Source organism: Sinocyclocheilus anshuiensis, unplaced genomic scaffold (assembly GCF_001515605.1).
Source record: "Sinocyclocheilus anshuiensis isolate Anshui unplaced genomic scaffold, SAMN03320099.WGS_v1.1 scaffold280, whole genome shotgun sequence".
NCBI classification, from domain to species: Eukaryota; Metazoa; Chordata; class Actinopteri; order Cypriniformes; family Cyprinidae; genus Sinocyclocheilus; species Sinocyclocheilus anshuiensis.
Window position 1 is genome coordinate 306,426 of NW_015558575.1, and position 230 is coordinate 306,655.

Below are 230 nucleotides of genomic sequence, written 5' to 3' on the forward strand. Positions count from 1 at the left end.
AAATCAGGAAGGGGGCCAACACTTTTTCACACCACTGTGTATATATATATATATATATAATATGACAATTGACATTTATAAATGTATTTGTTGATCTGTAAATTTAATGTTAGATGTTCAAATGTAGCTAAAATAATCAAGGCAGGTTTTTTACGCACAATGAACTGAAGGTACGCTTACATTTAATCTTTTTTTTTTTTTTTTTTTTTTTTTTCACCAAATAAAAAAAG

General features: G+C 25.7%; 1 protein-coding gene across 3 annotated transcripts in view; it reads left to right on the forward strand.

The window, feature by feature from the left end:
• LOC107679678 (poly(A) polymerase type 3-like) overlaps window positions 1–230 on the forward strand; it is a 27,182-nt gene that overhangs the window by 10,367 nt on the left and 16,585 nt on the right. The gene's annotated exons all lie outside the window — the stretch shown is intronic.